Source organism: Stenella coeruleoalba, assembly GCF_951394435.1.
Source record: "Stenella coeruleoalba genome assembly, chromosome: 1".
In the NCBI taxonomy this organism is placed as follows: domain Eukaryota; kingdom Metazoa; phylum Chordata; class Mammalia; order Artiodactyla; family Delphinidae; genus Stenella; species Stenella coeruleoalba.
The window spans coordinates 3,099,863-3,118,306 of NC_137169.1; positions in this window are offsets into that span (position 1 = coordinate 3,099,863).

Genomic DNA, 18,444 nt, shown 5'->3' on the forward strand with positions numbered 1-18,444 from the left:
TTTGACACCCCAAACCCAATTTCCAGCCTTTGGGGGATTAATTGGAGTAGGAGAGAGGGGTTTTTCTGAAGTTTTAGGTTGCTGGAATCCACATAGCAGTAGAGCAGTGAACCAATAGCGTTGTTCTTGACAAGGTTTCGTGTGGCAGTGGCTACCACCAGAAAGAACTCTCTCCCTCTGCCTCCAAAGGCTATTTTAGGCTGGACTCCACTCTGTATTATCTCTCCCTTAGGCTTATGGATTTCTAACATCAAGTGTTGTTGTGACTGCCTACAGCTTAAGGTCTACAAGGCAACGTGAGTATTGTTTTCATGATGAACTTACAGCAAGTAGACATGAACTGACATGAAAGTTCTGGAAAGGAGAGATTTCTAAGGCACTGTTAAGTATTGTGCCATTTCCACATACAAGCACAACTGCCAGTCAAGGGCCTTAAAGACAGGGATGGGTGGTTGGTTTTGAAAAGTCAGCAGGCTTTACAGAGCCCACCTGTGGCCACACACGCCTTGAGTTGAACTGTCATGTCCTACAGAAAACACATTTTGTTTCATTACTTTTGTTCTTTTGCTTTTCATGTGTATTTGGGTTGCTTCCTCTGAAGCCAGAAGGGTGAAAGGACTTGAACAAAATCAGTTCTCAGTCGACTGACCATAAATTTGATCCTTTGATGAATTCCCAGCACAAGATGACATGGAATGACTTGGGGTTCAGCAAAGGTTTCAGAGATGCATATGTGTTCTGCTTGGTGGGAAGATGAGCACTGTCCATGGCATTTGCTGCTCCCTGAGATGTTCTCCAGTAGTGGGGAGAGGAGATGTGGGAACTTGCAAAGTTTGGGAATGAAACGTTGAGATTTCGGGAAAATATTGTAATCAGTTTGGGGTTCTGGATAATTGGTTTCTTAAAAACTAGAGAGTGTTGTGGGGTTTTTTTTTTTTTTCTGCTTTTTTTGGGCAAACCCATTGTAATCCTTTCTTCCTCTTGCCTCCCTTGGAGAAAAAAGATGGTGGGCGATGGAGCCCAGAACACACTTAACCTTTAGCTAAAATTATTTAAAGGAAAACAGAACAACAGCCAAGCCTCACCTGACCTTGAATGACTTTGTTAAGTTTACTTAACTCGTGATTGATACATGGATCGACAAGAGATTAACTGATGTTCTGTCTCTCTACACATGCACTGTTGAACATGAGTTAAACCCTTGAACATGACTTAGACCCAGAACGCATTAAACTGAACATTGGAGGAAATGTGAGACTGCACATTGCTTATCTTTCCAAAGTCTTTTATATTTTTTTCAAAAGGAATAAATGTTTACTGAAAACATTTAGAAAATATCAATAACCAAACAGAAGGGAAACATCGGAAGCCCTTCAGTTACTGTCTAATTCAGTGGAACCTGTTCATGAAGGGCTGAGCGAGAGACAGCAAGTCGCAGAGATCTGTCCATGGTAAGCACGGTTGACCTAGCTGGCTCCAATGTAGGTTTTTTAAAAAGTTAGTCCAATTCGCATTTGAGCACATCTTTGCCGGTTTAACTTGTCATGGACTCAAGTCTTTGCTGATCATGAGAATGCCTCTATGACTAAGTGGAAAATGCAGTCAACCATTTGGATGTTTTGTTTTCACATCCATCGTCAAGCATGGATCCCTGGGCACATCTGGGTGTTTGGGGGGTATACACACAATACTCAGAGAAACATCCAAACTCTTGGCTGGATTCTTCACATGGGGCATCTATCTGAGGGTCAAAGACCTGAGAACCAGAAGGCTCCATGTTCTTCGCGATACCCCTCGTGTAGTTGAACCACACTTGAATTCACCAGGTCTAAGTACATACATTAAAACATGGACCCATTTCTCCCTCTTCTTCCCCAGCTCACCCGTGGAACTAGGAAACTCACAAACCATGAACCTGAACCACAGGACAAGAAGGTCAATGGTGATGGCCACCCTGGCTCATTTTCACAGCTGTTAAGTTGAATGTTTTAGAACTTTATTTTCCTTCCCTCCTCCCACTCATGTATAGAAACACTGGGTTTATTTTGATTTTCCTAAATTATTTTCTGATACAATAAACTGTTTACTGTTTATTTATACTTTTACATGGATCACTTGTTATTTTTCCACAGAAAAACAGAAGCCTCTCTCTCTAAGTGTTATACATATATATCTATGCCTCAGCTGTCCTTATAGACATATTTATATATCATCTTCCTGAAACAAATTATTGTAGTTTATTGTTGTGTTTTTCTTTAAATGCATCTCATAATTATGTTAATAAACAGAAATTACATGATATATTGGGGTGGGGGTTGGGGGGCTGGGTGTGACTTCCATACAGGTGAACTTTTATTCCAGATTTTTTTAAGTTGTTTCTGTATTTCAAGACTATGTAATTTGGAAAATATTGTCAATGCAGCACCTATATCAACTTTGCTTTGTATATTTAGTACTCTGATGTTGCTATTAAAAAAAAAAAACATAATATGAAAAAAAAGAGACAAAAGAATCACCATTAGTTCAGGCCGTGACCTCAAAACGACTTTTCCTAAATGCTATTTGTCTATTGATTTATTTTTTAACAGTATTATATGAAACTTACTCTAAGAATATGGGTATTCATGTCTATGTCATGGTTCACATATTCTAAGATTTCCTCCCTGTATATTCATTATTTCCAAACCAATTCTTTCCCAGTTCAACCACAAAGAAAACGTTTCCGGGTCTCCGGGTGTGGGTCCTGGGCTGCTTGTAGCCGAGTCTGTGCCAACGGGGACAGTCCCACAGCACTGTACCCGAGACCACAATTACCCCCAAAAGCAGGCTGGGGGTTCCCCATTGAGCTTTTGTGGATGGTCTGAGTCCAGCTCACATCTGCAGAGATTTCCTGCAGAGGAAACTGCCCCCGAGAGGAAAAGAGGCACAAAACTTATATTTGTGCCTATCTGTGCCAAGGAAGGGCGCCCATCCTTGAGCCAGGGGACACACAGAGCACGCGTAGTTTACAGAGACAGAAGACGGGCTCAGATCAGGCTCATGATGTGTGAGTACGGACCCTGCCACCAGCCCAGCAGTTCTTCATCGGGGCAGTCTTACCCGCCCAGGGAACATCTGGCAATGTCTGGAGACATTTTTGGTGTCACGCTGCAGAGGGATTGCTCCTGGACTCTGGTGGGTAGAAGCTAGGATGTTGCTAAGCATCTTACAACACACTGGATGGCCCCCAAAGCAACAGTCAGACCCAGATGTCCACAGTGCCCAGGTTGAAAAGCCTGTCCTCACCTTCAGGGGATGCAGGCTGCACTCTGCTCTGGTGGTGGGCATGAGCCTTGCTCCACTGATGAGGATTAAAAGAGGATGCCCTTGCCTCAGCGGCAGAGGTTTCCCTGCTCCCAGGGCTGCAGGCTCTCTGGTTGAGTCTGAGAAAGCAGGGACCTTAATTAAGGCCGTCTTCTTTTTTCAGGAAATCACACTATCAGCCCAGAGCGTTCCTCTTCGGACAGCGCCTGTCCACACACCTGCTGTGGTCTCAGTGTTGGGGATCCCTTGAACACACTGCCAAAGTCCTATACACCATCAGCTGTCCCAAGATACCAGGAGCTCACCTGGCTTGTGCAGGACCCCTAGCCCAGGGGGTGGGGCCGAGCTGAACCCAGTACCTCACCCCATCTGCCCACCTCCAGCCATGGCCTCACAGACCTCCAGAAACATCTCTGCAGCACAGTTCACCAGCTGCTTAGTTTCCTGGCCCCTCTTTAGGTACATCCATTGCCAAGGCCAACATCCAGCCTCAGGAAGACAGGAGAGAAGGGGGCAGGGAGCTGGGGTCCCAGGGATTAGGCAACACAAAAGAGCTGACCTGCACCTCAGGACCCCAGCTGAAGGTCTGCAGAGTTGGCGAAATGAGGCCTCGGCCATCTTTTCTGAGAAGGAAAACACATTCAAGGATGCAGATGTGCCAACGATTGGAAGCAGGGGGTAGAGGATTCCTTTCAAGTTCGAATGAGCATCCTTCCCCCCTAATTAGCTCCGGAGTGTAGGTGGCACCCCTCCCCCGCCCACACCCCGTGCCCACTGCAGGACCCACAGGTGATTTACGTGTTACCTCATCCAGCACAGCGGGGACAGATGCGCTTCCGCTCCGTCTCCTCTCGGAGCGGTGCCTTTGCCTTTGCTCCTCTCTCACCCTGGGAGCCTCCGTGGGCTTCCGAGGCTGTGAGCCTGCAGATGGCTGTGGTGACCAAGGACTCCCCAGGGAGACCCTCTTCTCAGTCTGTGAGGGGCTTGATGCCCTGAGACACATTGATGAATGGGATACATAACTGTCTTTAACAAGCAGAAAAAACAATACCACTTTGGTCATTTAACTGATATAAACAAATCAACAGCCTGGATGCCATCAAAATAAATTCAATTTTCTCACCAGTGAGAGAGGGAAATTGGGATTTTAGAGTCCATTTGCTAGTGTGTATAGCCCTTGCCTTTGAACTGAAGCCAAGGACATAAATATGGGGTCTCAGTATAGCTGAATACATTTGGCAGAGCTGACCATGATGGGTGTCCAAATGTGTAAGCCCAGCAGAAACCTTCTGGTGCTGGAGGGAGGCTGGAGATGTTTCCCCCTCTCGGAGTATTAGAGGGACATGGCCTGTGACACAAGGTTTCTTCAGCAACCGTCACCACTAACTGTAGGGAGGGCAGGGAAAGATGTTTACGGGGAACTAAGGGCCCACATCACTTCCCTCAAGAGGAAGTCAATTCAGCAAAGATGAACACTTGTCCACCACAAAAGCAACTCAACGAACCACCCAGGCTGAAAAAGACCACAGGATTCTAGATCCTCCAAGTCTCCTGGTCTACAGGGACGCTGCCTGGAGACATTGCTGGTTGTCACAATTAGGGAAGAGGTGCTACTGGCATCTGGCATGTGGAGGCCAGAGATGCTGCCACACCTTTGTCAGGTACAGGATGGCAAAGAATGATCCAACCCAAATGTTAACAATGCCGACATGGAGAAACCCTGCTTTAGGGGAGTTAAAGTTGACCTTCTTTCTGCAGAGGGTAACTTTTAGTAGACTGGGTGTTGCTTCTCCAACACATCTGGTCTGCCACTGGTTGGCTTCCATGACTGACCGTACAGTCTTCCTTAAAACACCAGCTCTGTCAGGAGACAATGGTTGCATCACCGGCGGCACCCCAGGCAGCAAAGTGCAGACTCCCCTTTCCCCGTTTTTTTTTTTTCTTTTTCGGCATTTGCTTTCTTTCTTTCTTTTTTTTTTTTTAATTTTTAAATTTTATTTATTTTATTTTTTTATACAACAGGTTCTTATTCTTTATCCATTTTATACATATTAGTGTATATATGTCAATCCCAATTTCCCAATTCATGACACCACCACCACCACCCGCCGCTTTCCCCCCTTGGTGTCCATACATTTGTTCTGCACATCTGTGTCTCAATTTCTGCCCTGCAAACTGGTTCATCTGTACCATTTTTCTACATTCCACATATATGTGTTAATATATGATATTTGTTTTTCTCTTTCTGACATACTTCACTCTGTATGACAGTCTCTAAATTCATCCACGTCTCTACAAATGACCCAATTTCGTTCCTTTTTATGGCTGAGTAATATTCCATTGTATATATGTACCACATCTTCTTTATCCATTCCTCTGTCGATGGGCATTTAGGTTGCTTCCATGACCTGGCTATTGTAAATAGTGCTGCAATGAACATTAGGGTGCATGTGTCTTTTTGAATTATGGTTTTCTCTGGATGTATGCCCAGTAGTGGGATTGCTGGGTCATATGGTAATTCTATTTTTAGTTTTTTAAGGAACCTCAATACTGTTCTCCATAGTGGCTGTATCAATTTACCAAGTGCAAGAGGGTTCCCTTTTCTCCACACCCTCTCCAGCATTTGTTGTTGGTAGATTTTCTGATGATGCTCATTCTAACTGGTGTGTGGGGATACCTCATTGTAGTTTTGATTTGCATTTCTCTAATAATTAGTGATGTTGAGCAGATTTTCATGTGCTTCTTGGCCATCTGTATGTCTTCTTTGGAGAAATGTCTATTTAGGTCTTCTGCCCATTTTTGTACTGGGTTGTTTGTTTTTTTTTTAATATGCAGCTGAATGAGCTGTTTATATATTTTGGAGATTAATCCTTTCTCCATTGATTCATTTGCAAATATTTTCTCCCATTCTGAGAGTTGTCTTTTCATCTACTTTGTAGTTTCCTTTGCTTTGCAAAAGGTTTTAAGATTCATCAGGTCCCATTTCTTTATTTTTGTTTTTTATTTCCTTTACTCTAGGAGGTGGATCAAAAGATATCTTGCTGTGATTTATGTCAAAGAGTGTTCTTCCTAGGTTTTCCTCTAAGAGTTTTATAGTGTCCAGTCTTACATTTAGGTCTCTAATCCATTTTGAGTTTATTTTTGTGTGTGGTGTTAGGTAGTGTTCTAATTTCATTCTTTTACATGTAGCTGTCCAGTTTTCCCAGCACCACTTATTGAATAGACTGTCTTTTCTCCATTGTATATCCTTGCCTCCTCTGTCATAGATTAGTTGACCATAGGTGCATGGGTTTATCTCTGGGCTTTCTATCCTGTTCCATTGATCTCTATTTCTGTTTTTGTGCCAATACCATATTGTCTTGATTACTGTGGCTTTGTAGTATAGTCTGAATTCAGGGAGTATGATTCCTCCAGCTCCGATTTTTTCCCTTAAGGCTGCTTTAATTATTCAGGGTCTTTTGTGTCTCCATACAAATTTTAAGATTTTTTGTTCTAGTTCTGTAAAAAATGCCATTGATAATTTTATAGGGATTGCATTGAATTTGTACATTGCTTTGGTAGTATAGTTATTTTCACAATATTGATTCTTCCAATCCAAGAACATGGTATATCTCTCCATCTGCTTGTATCGTCTTTAATTTCTTTCATCAGTGTCTTACAGTTTTCTGCATACCAGTCTTTTGTCTCCCTAGGAAGGTTTATTCCTAGGTACTTTATTCTTTTTGTTGCAATTGTAAATGGGAGTGTTTCCTTAATTTCTCTTTCAGACTTTTCATCATTAGTGTATAGGAATGAAAGAGATTTCTGTGCATTAATTTTGTATCCTGCTACTTTACCAAATTCACTGATTAGCACTAGTAGTTTTCTGGTAGCATCTTTAGGATTCTCTAGGTATAACACCATGTAATCTGCAAACAGTGTGAGTTTTACCTCTTCTTTTCCAATTTGTATTACTTTTATTTCTTTTTCTTCTCTTATTGCCATGACTAGGCCTTCCAAAACTATGTTGAATAACAGTGGTGGGATTGGACATCCTTGTCTTCTTCCTGATCTTAGAGGAAATGTTTTCAGTTTTTCACCATTGAGAATGATGTTTGCTGTGGGGTTGTCATATATGGCCCTTATTATGTTGAGGTAAGTTCCCTCTGCCCCCACTTTCTGGAGAGTTTTTATCATAAATGGGTGTTGAATTTTGTCAAAAGCTTTTGCTGCATCTATTGAGATGATCATATGGTTTTCATTCTTCAATTTGTTAATGCGGTGTATCACATTAATTGATTTACGTATATTGAAGAATCCTTGCATCCCTGGGATAAATCCCACTTGATCATGGTGTATGATCCTTTTAATGTGTTGTTGGATTCTGTTTGCTAGTATTTTGTTGAGGATTTCTGCATCTACATCATCAGTGATATTGATCTGTAATTTTCTTTTTTTCTGGTATCTATCTTTGTCTGGTTTGGGTATCAGGGTGATGGTGACCTCATAGAATGAGTTTGGGAGTGTTCCTTCCTCTGAAATTTTTTGGAAGAGTTGAGAAGGATGGGTGTTAGCACTTCTCTAAATGTTTGATAGAACTCACCTGTGAAGCCATCTGGTCGTGGACTTTTGTGTGTTGGAAGATTTTTAATCACAGTTTCGATTTCATTACTTGTGACTGGTCTGTTCATATTTTCTATTTCTTCCTGGTTCAGTCTTGGAAGGTTATACCTTTCTAAGAATTTGTCCATTTCTTCCTGGTTGTCCATTTTATTGGCATAGAGTTGCCTGTAGTAGTCTCTTAGGGTGCTTTGCAATTCTGTGGTGTCTGTTGTAACTTCTACTTTTTCATTTCTAATTTTATTGATTTGAGTCCTCTCCCTCTTTTTCTTGATGAGTCTGGCTAAAGGTTTATCAATTATCTTTATCTTCTCAAAGAACCAGCTTTTAGTTTTATTGATCTTTGCTGTTGTTTTCCTTGTTTCTATTTCATTTATTTCTGCTCTGATCTTTATGATTTCCTTCCTTCTGCTAATTTTGGGTTTTGTTTGTTCTTTCTCTAGTTCCTTTAGGTGTAACCTTAGATTGTTTATTTGAGATTTTTCTTATTTCTTGAGGTATTGCTATAAACTTCCCTCTTAGAACTGCTTTTGCTGCATCCCATGGGTTTTGGATCATCGTGTTTTCATTGTCATTTGTCTCTCGGTATTTTTTGATTTCCTCTTTGATTGCTTGAGTGATCTCTTGGTTATTTAGTAACGTATTGTTTAGCCTCCATGTGTTTGTGTTTTTTACATTTTTTTCCCTATAATTGATTTCTAATCTCATAGCATTATTGTCAGAAAAATTGCTTGATATGATTTCAATCTTCTTAAATTTACTGAGGCTTGATTTGTGACCCAAGATTTGATCTATCCTGGAGAATGTTCTGTGTGCACTTGGGAAGAAAGTCTAATCTGCTGTTTTGTGATGGACTATAATATAAATAACAATTAAATCTATCTGGTCTATTGTGTTATTTAAAGCTTGTGTTTCCTTATTAATTTTCTGTTTGGATGATCTGTCCATTGGTGTAAGTGAGGCGTTAAAGTCCCCCATCGTTATTGCGTTACTGTTGATTTCCTTTTTTATAGCTGTTAGCAGTTGCCTTATGTATTGAGGTGCTCCTATGTTGGGTACATATTTATTTATAATTGTTATATCTTCTTGGATTGATCCCTTGATCATTATGTAGTATCGTTCCTTGTCTCTTGTAACATTCTTTATTTTAAAGTCTATTTTATCTGATATGAGTAATGCTACTCCAGCTTTCTTTGATTTCCATTTGCATGGGATATATTTTTTCATCTCCTCTCTTTCAGTCTGTATGTGTCCCTAGGTCTGAAATGGGCCTCTTGTAGACAGCATATATATAGGTCTTGCTTTTGTATCCATTCAGTGAGCCTGTGTCTTTTGTTTGGAACATTTAATCCATTCATATTTAAGGTAATTATCGATATGTATGCTCCTATTACCATTTTCTTCATTGTTTTGAGTTTGTTTTTGTAGGTCTTTTTCTTCTCTTGTGTTTTTCACTTAGAGAAGTTCCTTTAGCATTTGTTTTAAAGCTGGTTTGGTGGTGCTGAATTCTCTTAGCTTTTACTTGTCTGTAAAGCTTTTGATTTCTCAATCAAATCTGAAGGAGATCCTTGCCAGGTAGAGTAATCTTGGTTGTAGTTTCTTCCCTTTCATCACTTTAAATATATCATGCTACTCTCTTCTGGCTTGTAGAGTTTCTGTTGAGAAATCAGCTGTTAACTTTATGGGAGTTCCCTTGTATTTTATTTTTCGTTTTTCCTTGTTGCTTTCAATAATTTTTCTTTCTCTTTAATTTTTGTTTATTTGATTACTATGTGTCTTGGCTTGTTTCCCCTTGGGTTTATCCTGTGTGAGACTCTCTGTGCTTCCTGGACTTGGGTGGCTATTTTCTTTCCCATGTTAGGGAAGTTTTTGACTATAATCTCTTCAAATATTTTCTCGGGTCCTTTCTTTCTCTCTTCTCCTTCTGGGACCCCTATAATGCGAATGTTGTTGCGTTTAATGTTGGCCCAGTTTTCTCTTAGGCTGTTTCCATTTCTTTTCATTCTTGTTTCTTTATTCTGTTCTGTGGCAGTGAATTCCACCATTCTGTCTTCCAGGTCACTTATCTATTCTTCTGCCTCAGTTATTCTCCTATTGATTCCTTCCAGTGTATTTTTCATTTCAGTTATTGTATTGTTCATCTCTGTTTGCTTTTTCTTTAATTCTTCTAAATCTTTGTTAAACATTTCTTGCATCTTCTCAATTTTTGCCTGTATTCTTTTTCCGAGGTCCTGGATCATCTTCACTATCATTATTCTGAATTCTTTTTCTAGAAGTTTGCCTACCCGTATTTCACTTAGTGTTTTTTCTGAGTTTTTATCTTGTTCCTTCATCTGGTACATATCTCTCTGTCTTTCATCTTGTCTACCTTTCTGTGAAAGTGGTTTTTGTTCCACAGGCTGCAGGATTGTAGTTCTTCTTGCTTCTACTGTCTGCCCTCTGGTGGATGAGCCTATCTAAGAGGCTTGTGCAAGTTTCCTGATGGGAGGGACTGGTGGTGGGTAGAGCTGACTGTTGCTGTGGTGGGCAGAGCTCAGTAAAACTTTAATCTGCTTGTGTGCTGATGGGTGGGGCTGTGTTCCCTCCCTGTTGGTTGTTTGGCCTGAGGCGACCCAATACTGGAGCCTATCTTGTCTCTTTGTTGGGTTTAGTGGTGGACTCTGGGAGGGCTCACACCAAGGACTACTTCCTAGAACTTCTGCTGCCAGTGTCCTTGTCCTCATGGTGAGACACAACCACCCCCGCCTCTGCAGGAGACCCTCCAACACTAGCAGGTAGGTCTGGTTCAGTCTCCTATGTGGTTACTTCTTCCCTTGGGTACCAATGTGCATACTACTTCATGTGTGTCCTCCAAAATTGGAGAGTCTGTTTCCCCTAGTCCTGTCAAATTCCTGCAATCAAATCCCTCTAGCCTTCAAAGTCTGATTCTCTAGTAATTCCTCCTCCCATTGCCAGACCCCCAGGTTGGGAAGCCTGATGTGGGACTCAGACCCTTCACTCCAGTGGGTAAACTTCTGTGGTATAAGTGTTCTCCAGTTTGTGAGTCACCCACCCAGCCGTTATGGGATTTGATTTTATTGTGATTGCACCCCTCCTACCATCTCATTGTGGCTTCTCCTTTGTCTTTGGATGTGGGGTATCTTCTTTGGTGAGTTCCAGTGTCTTCCTTTTGTTGATTGTTCAGCAGTTAATTGTGATTCTGGTGCTCTTGCAAGAGGGAGTGGGAGCACGTCCTTCTACTCTGCCATCTTGAACCAATCTCTCTTGGCTTTTACTTTTTAACCTGGGTTATTGCCTGCTGGAACAAAGTAACACAAATTGAGTGGCCTGGAACAAAAGAAATTTATTGTCTCAGCATTCTGGAGGCTGAAAGTCTAAAATCAAGGGGTTGTCAGGGCCATGCTCCATCAGAAAGCTCTGGAGAAGGACATTCCAGGTCTCTGTCCTGGCTTCTGGTTGTTCCTTGGCTTGTGGAAACATCACTCCAGTCCTCACATGGCATCTCTTTGTGTGTGATTTTGTGTCCAAATTTCCCCATTTTATAAGGTACCAGTCCTATTGGATTAGGGCCTCACCCTGCTCCAGGATGACCTCATTTTAACTTATCATAGCTTAGGTGATCCTATTTCTAAATAAGGTATCATCCTGGCATCCTGGAGGTTAGTTAGGACTTCATCGTGTGTGAACTTGGGAGACAGAATTCAGCCCAGAGCACTGGGAGACCAGAGTGAGGTGTGGTCACTAGGATTGAGTCCAGCCCCATTTTTCCCTGTCCTGTATCTGCCCCTAAAAAAAGTGAGGAGCTGGAGGCTGGGAGGGGTAAATCCAGAAGGAAGTTTCAAGTTTCCCCTCCCCCCATATAATCTGGGGGGGTTAGTGACAGAAGTCTGGTGGGGGCATCAACTTTTAATTCTGAGGCAGCTGGTTTTCTATCTGGAAGCCCAGCTGGCCTTTGAAAGAAGTGACTTCGTTTTAAAGTGACTGTCCCCAGAATAGTGTTTTGCTTTGGTTTCGGGTTGCCAGATAAAGGTGAAGCAGCTGTCAGGATTACATGTGGTAATAAAACATAGAAAAAAAGGGGAATTCTAAATACATAACCCCCTGCACAGAGGGCAGTTGCAAAGACAGAGAGTTGCCTCTTTTTTCCTTCTTTTGCATCTGTGATTCCTTATTTCTGGTTCACGTCTTCCCGGAAGCCCCACACCTCCTGATGGAGGGTTCACCCTACAGCATCTGTAGTGTCCCCGTAAATGTCTGCTGCATTGGTGAGGGGAAGGGAGCCGCCGTTCCTGGCAAGAGAAGCTTTGGGCGACTTTGCCTCGTGATCCAGTGGGCTCTTCCTTTCATCTCTCCCTGAACTCACCTTTGGCATGTGAGTACCTGAATTGGAAAGGACCCCTCTCCCCTCTGATCTGTCTGCACCCAGCACTTTATGTTCTCTCTTCTCCACAGCTCTCTCTGCATTCCCTAAATATTCAGCTTTGAACTTGGCAGAAATGAGGCAGCAAAATCTCTTGCCTTCGAGGCTGTGATTTTCCAGGCTTGCGGTCAAAGATGGCAAAGCAGGAAGCAGAGGTGAGAAGGTTCAGGAGATGCTGAGGTGCAGGGCAGGTCTGCAGTGGTCCTAGGCTGGTGCTTGACGCTCCACTCAAACCCCGGCCCAGAAGGTCCCCGGAGCTCTCCTTGGTGCTTAAGATGCTGGGTCAGTTCACTTGTTCTCTTTGTCTTGATAACACATCTTGAGAAGAAGCAGTGTGTAGACATACTGCTGGTAGTTTTAGAGATAATCACCCAGAGTGCAGTGGCTGAGAACATTCTACACAAACTAGAACTGGAAAACTACAAGGTATTGCACTTTTTTTTTTTTTTGGATAATGACACTAACTGAGTTATAGACATAGGCTAGACCTTCCTAGGACCTCAAATCACCTCCAGTGCGTCTTATTAATACCAGCAGGCTTCCTGGGGCTGTCATCACTGAAAGTAGCTGAGTCAGGAGAGTACCCAAGCGTTTTGAGAACACTTCACATTTATGCTGTTGAAGTCGTGCATTGATATTGTTCAGTCTGTGAACTGAGTTACTTCACATCCTCCCCACAACAGCAAGGGACCCCTCTCCATTATACTAGATTGCTTTGGGTCATGGAGAAAAAATAATAATAAGGAAGCATTATCATGGGCATCTGGTTGAGTTTTGTTCTCCCTGGGAGAGAAGAAATCACACCACAATCACTCCAAGAATGCAGCAGACACCTGACTCTGTAGCACATACTCTGGCTGGGCTTCTAGACCTTGTGCTGTGGTGAGTAATGGTTGGGCTATGAGCATCCCTCAGCCAAGTCCTTATATATGATAACATTATGCAGAAAAATAATGAGAATGATTGACAGATGCTGCTCACTTTGGGACAGAATTAATGCTTAAATCAAGCTGGCAGTGGGCAGGGGGCTTGTGGAAAGAAATTAGGGAGGAAGCTGTATTTCAATTGGGAAGCCCTGGGTGCTTTCTGGGAAAGTGGGGCTCCTGTAAATGAAATACAGCTCTGAGCTCGCATTCTGTCTCCTGTGGTTCATCTGAGCCGAAGGGGTTTGTTCAAATGTTCTGAATGTTATTTTCAAAGAGCAAATGAACATCTCATTCTGGAATCAATGACACAGGAAACAGGCATGGAAGGAGGTGGGCTGGGAGAGAGGGCAGGAGGCAACATGGAGTTCTGCCCAACTAACAGCCAGTTCAAGGCAGGCTGCAGGGTGTGTGGAGCAGAGACACCCATGGGTCTTGGTGGGGCAAGAAGTGTCACACCTGGCACTTTTCCTCTGAACATCAACAGGCAATAGGACTTGTCTCGCTAGGTCAGTGTGGGGGTGTATACAGCCTGGGAAATATGAGAGAGACCAGCCCAAGCCAGACTGCATCCTTCCCAGTCTGGTCCCACTCTAGACCATCTCAGTGCTGGACACATCCCACACAGACCATCTCAGTGCTGGACAAGAGACTCACAGTCAGACGAAATGGGTCTGGTTTTGAAAGTGTCCCAGGTGAAGCAGACGTACCCCGCTGGAGCAGGTTCACTTTCTCAGGTGTTGAGGAGCCACTGGAGCTTTTGAGCAGAGGCCTGATGTGAATGGAGCAGAGTTTGAGATAAAAGGGCACGGACAGTGGGTTGGAGGGAAATGGGACCAGAGCCAGTGGTTGGAGAGGAGACATGACAGCAGTCAGCCAGGGGACAAGGCCACCGAGGCTGACCCACGGCCCGGAGGGAGGATCTGCAGGTGGGAGGGACAGAGCACAGAGTCATCTCCATGACCATCTGGGGCCAGGAAGCCAGATGTCCATGCTGGAATATGGCCACACACAAGGCTGCTCCAGGCACAAGTCTCAAAGGTGGTGGGGTGGGCGGGGGTGGCTGGTTTATGCTGTAGTCCGGGAGAAAGCAGACACCAGGATCCCAGCCAGGACCAGAGGACGCCATTCTCCCAGGCTCTCCCCCATGGCCCCATGTCTAACCCATTGCCCACTGTGATACCTGGAGGGTGGGTGGAAGGAGAGGCACTTGTCAATGAGTGAAGAAGGACTTGGGGTGTGTTCTGTCAAAGGGGGACTGGGACCTGAGCAGAGTGTGGGGGTGCCTAGTGCTGAGGAAGGCAAGGGGGCCACCCAGAAATCAAGTCCCCATCAGTAGGAAAGCCGGTTCTCCCCATAGCTCTTCCTGCTTCCGCAGTAATGGATCAGACCCTCCCCTCGCTATCTTTCCCATGTTGTTCTGGTCAAGCCTTGCTGCCCTTTCAACCATCCATTTGCATCACCTTCTTGTCGGTCTGCCCACCCTCTCACCTCTTCTCACCACCCATCACAAATCAGACCTCAGATACTTTCTGCACAAAATCTCTGTTGGCCCAAATGCCTTCACAGAGCTCCCAAACTCATTTGCTGTCTGTGTTTGTGATAGTCCTAGGGAAGGCTTGGGTTTTCATTTTATCTGCTCACTCAGGGGATGGATGCCCTTGAATTCACTTTTTGCCTAGGAAAAAGGAGACCTTTAGAAATTGATACCCAAGGGAAGGTTTATTTTATTCAATGGAAGACAAAGCCTAATTCTCTCTCTTTTTTTTTTTTTTTTTGCGGTATGCGGGCCTCTCACTGTTGTGGCCTCTCCCATTGCGGAGCATGGGCTCCGGACACTCAGGCTCAGCGGCCATGGCTCACAGGCCCAGCCGCACCGCAGCATGTGGGATCTTCCCGGACCGGGGCACGAACCTGTGTCCCCTGCATCGGCAGGCGGACCCTCAACAACTGCGCCACCAGGGAAGCCCCCCTAATTCTCTTAAGGGTATGTTTTACCTTCCCTTGATGGTGGGTTATCACTTCTCAGCTGCACCCAGGTTTTCTGGCCCAACTTTATTTGTGGTTAGGCCAGTGAGTTACAGGTATTGACTGTCATCTGTGCCCCTTTTGAGGGCTGACCAAGGTGAAACCCACCACCAAAAAGGGATTTCTTTTTTCTCCTTTCATTAAGTTCTAGGCTCTGGCCAGCGATGGGTGTAAGAAGATCAAACATCACAGAAAACATGCAAATCAAACCGCTGGACACTCAGGGGCCTTTGCTGGGCACCCGGGAGAGACAGCCTTTCCCTGCTTTACTCTTTCCTGGCTGTGTTCCAGAAGCACAGGCGTGCACCCCATGGCACCCCGCCTACAGTCTGGGATGTTGGGCTGAGCACGGAAGGAGCGTCTGCCCAAGGAAGACCTTATAACGTCAACTTCTGGAAATATGATGGGACAATGGCCAAAACAGGGCTTTATCCTTTACTGCTGCAGTCCTTCTGTTAGCATCTCATAAAGCCCTTGTGCATTCTCGAGAAAAGGTGGTAGGGCCATTCCTCTTGTTTCTGACACTTGGGTGAGATAAACCACAGGAGAATGAAATGAAGGTGTGCCCAAAGCCTGGATATATGCTGCCAATAGGAAGCTTCTTTTGTCCCTCAAAAGACATCACATTGGATGGGCTCCTCCTCATGTTCCCAGTCTTTTTGGTCCCCTCGCCATTTGTCCTATGCTTCAACCCCAGGGAACAAAGCATTGTTTCCCCTAGTATGACTTATTCTTTGGGGTCCATGCGTTAAGTTGTTTGCTCAGCCTAGATTGTTCTTCTCCCAGGAAAAATAATTCAAACTCTCCAAGCACAGCTCAACTCTAATTCCTCCTCCTCCAGAACACTCTTGTTTCCAGCTCCTCTCTTGTAACACCTGCCCTGACTTGGGTTTAGTCCACCCCTGCCCTGTAATCCTACCACATTGGGTCTGAGGTACAGTGCCCATCACTCTAATAGATGCACTGGAGGCCATGGTAGAGCAACAGGTGACATCTACTGAGCATACAGAGTCTTCCCTGACTCTGGCCAGCAAGAGATGAGGTCAGTGATCTGGTTGTCTATTGCTGTATAACAAGCCAGCCCAAAGTTAGTGGTTAAAAACAAATATCATCATTCTATTTTTTATCTCTGACTCTGCTGAGCGTGGACTGGGCTCTAGCTGGGCAGTTCTCCCTCCAGGTCTCTCACCTGCTTGCAGTCAGATGGTAGTTGGAGCTGGAACCCTCTGAAGGCTCCAGTGCTCATGAGTCTAGATCCTGAGCTGAGGAGACTCAAACATCTGGGACTCCTGCATCTCTCTCTGTGTGATCTACCTGTGAGTGTCTGTTTCCTCATCTCTAAAGTGGTACTGATAATATGAACTATCTCGGGGATTGTTTTCAAATTCAAATGAGCAGGTAAATACCTGATAAATATCAGCTGACATAGCGGTAATTGTTTTCATTATCAAGAAGACTTGGGAGCTGCAGAAAGTCTTTGGATACTTAACAGCTATCACTAGAATGTAGGACACTTGTCTACACAGATTCTGAGGGAGGAGAGAGGCCAATGGATGGAAGTTATGCAGAAGATTCTGTGTGATTTCTAACAGGAAAATGGTTCAGAAATGGAACAGGCTGCCATGACAAAGAGTAAGTTCCCATTATTGAATGGGTTCAACACAGCCTAGCTGACCATTTACTAGGGAGAGGCAAGGGGATGGCTGCACCAAATGGAAAATTAGACTAAGTTCCTTCAGGATTTTTCTAACTCTGACTTCCTATAAGTTTCTGATTCTGTTATTTCCATTAATGGGGCCAAGAGCATTCAATGTAAACATAACCCTTATTTCTTCATCTATACATTCACTTATGCAACCAATAGTTATTGATCATCCCACAAGTGCCAGGTCCTGTGCTAAACATTGATGATAGTGATTATAGCAGCTCATGAATACATGGGGTTCATGAGCCTCATCCTAGAATCTAGTGGAGGATACAGACAGTTACAAAACCATGTAATAGGAGAGATGCTCTATTGGGAAAGAAACCCAGGCCACCAAAGCTCATCTGTGGAAAAGTAGGGAAGGAAACTTTTTTGAAAGAAGGAATATTTTTTAGAACTGAAGAATGAGTAGAAATTTGGAGGGAAAGTATGGTTAGAGGTAAGATGTGGAAAGGAAGAGTGGGCCAAAGAAAGGGAATAGTGTATGGGAAGATTCAGAGATGAGAGAGAGCATGGTGAAGGGGAGTAATAAAGCTCTTTAGGTGCCCAGGGCACAGGGTATGGAGTAGACAGTTTGTAATTGAAGAGCCCTGTTGATCATTGAGAGGTATTCTTGTTCTTCTGATATATGTACCATCACTCAGCCTTCTCCCACAGTCTGTCATTTAGAAAGGTATTATTTAGTTGATGAAGACCAGTCCCAGTTATGTTGTAGTAGAAATAGAGAGAAAGGAGTGGATTTAAAAGATCCTCGAGGAAAAATCGGCATGCCTTGAAACTGGAAAATTCACAGTATTCTAAAGGATAACTGAACACAGGCACTGGATATTGTAATATTCAAAATGTCTAGCATCAAATAAAAATTACTAGACTGAAAAAGTAGACTAAGTGACCAATTACAAGGAGAAAACTTATTTAATAGAAACAGACCCAGAAATCAGAGATAGTGGCATTAACATTCAAAGTTCTTAAAACAGTAATCATAACTATGCTTAAGGGCTTAATGGGAGATATCAAAATAATGAGAAAAAAGATATTAAAAAGCATCTTAAACTGAAAAATAAATTATCTGAAATGAAAACTTCCCTGGATCTTAAATTGAAAAATAAATTATCTGAAATGAAAACTTCCCTGGAATAGTTTAACTATAGATTAAATGCTTAAGAAGAAAGAATCAGTGAAATTGAAATATAGAAGTAGAAATTATTCAATTGAAACATAGAAAGAAAACAGACTGAAAAAATAAATAAACAAAGCTTTAGTGATCTGAAAGACAAAATCAAGCAGTGTAACATATGTGTATTTGGAGTCCTAGAAGGAGAGGATGAAATGGGGTCAAAAAATATTTGAAGTAATAATGGCTGAAATTTCTTCAATTTGATAGAACTATAGCTCACAGATCCAAGAAGCCTCACAGACTCTAAGAGGAAAACAAAACAATACAAAAGCAAAAACAAAAACAAAAA